This window comes from Budorcas taxicolor, chromosome 15 (genome assembly GCF_023091745.1).
Source record: "Budorcas taxicolor isolate Tak-1 chromosome 15, Takin1.1, whole genome shotgun sequence".
NCBI classification, from domain to species: domain Eukaryota; kingdom Metazoa; phylum Chordata; class Mammalia; order Artiodactyla; family Bovidae; genus Budorcas; species Budorcas taxicolor.
The window spans coordinates 43,031,162-43,032,701 of NC_068924.1; positions in this window are offsets into that span (position 1 = coordinate 43,031,162).

The window sequence follows — 1,540 nt, forward strand, 5'->3', positions numbered from 1 at the left end:
CCTCTAGTAGAAGCTCCAGGGGCTCATTCCCTCCCAGACCTCTCTCGACTTTAGTCTGTGCTTAGAGATCTTGTCTGGTTATAGCCATTGTTTTTTACTCCTTTGACCACTTAATTTATAGATCTTTTTGACACTGCCAGGTCTCACTTATGGCCTATTTCTCTGCTTCTTCAAGGAATTTGCTTTTATTAGTCAAATATAGGGGCTGCCGGGTTCTATTTCTCCATAGATAACTTGCTTCTTCTCTTAAAGCTAACATATGTAATAAACAGGAACCTGACCTTTACTTCTTATGCAGAATACCTATGGCTCTGAATTAGAATCTATTCTAATTCATTTGTTGATTTCTCAAGTATGAATTGAACTGAAAGAACTCAGAGAGATGGGCTAGTCCAGCCCTTTCATTTAGAGGACCAGAGAGGCAAGTGAATTGTCTAAGCTCATATACTGTCAGTGGCAGAGGGCACCTAGAACTCAGACCAGACAAGCCAAAGCCAAGGCCATGTTCATTTTCATTTGTGGCTTCAAGCCTTGAGAGGCGGATGAAGCGGTAAGGGTTTGTAAAAAGGCAGGGTAGGGGAAGAATATGCTTTGGGGATGGATGCCAGAGGACCTGGGTAGCCCTCCCTCCTGTGTGCTACGCCCACTAAAAGTTCCCTGAGCCAAGCTGTCACATTTAGGTGCTTATCTTTGTGCCTGAAAGCAGCAGGTATAAAGATGAATGAGGTGGCTTCTCACCTTGAACTTCTTGGAGGGGAGAAGGAGGAAGGAATCACAGACAGAAGCACATTAACCACTCTCTGAGATGGAATCGAAGGCTTCAGTAAATAACCTGGGCATTGTTGTCGGATGATGATACCCTCAAGGTCCAGTCAGTATTTCTGTCTAGCCTGTTATTTGTCTGCCTTGGACTCAAGTAGCTGGGAGTAGGAGAAGATGAGAAGACCTAGAGCAGGTCCAGAAGAGAAGGATGGAGTCAGTTGGTGGGAATGCCTACCTACCTAAGGAAGCGTTTCTGGGATGGAGGTCTGGGAATGAAACCTGCTGGTAGGGAACTGAGGGTTGGGGAGTTCTTCACTTCTGTCCTGGTGTAAGGAAAGAGGCATGGTAGGAGCTGGTAGTGTCAAGGTCAACTTTTTCTGACTCAGTACTTCCTGACCCCTCTCAAAGGGGTCACAGGGTTTCTTGAAGCCTTCCGTTGGCGTGTCAGTTGGAGGTATAGATACCTGTAATGGAATCTCCCTTTTCAGTTTGGTCAAAGATGTGCTCAGAGAAGTCAGAAAAATAGCCAGCTGTGGGTGTCCCTATAGGAGATTCCCAAGTCTACCCTTGGTTCATAGCAGTAGTTCCTCAAGTATTCACTGATCCTACTTCAGACTTTGCCACATCCCCACCAACTATTTCGTCCATGTTCAGCTACTGTTTCTACCAGGCAGCTCTTTGGAACTCGGAATGTTGTTAGCTTTTCAGAAGCTCCCTGAAGACTATGAGCTTGGTGACATGACCCCCATTTGAACAGCTAGGCAGCCATACTGTAGCC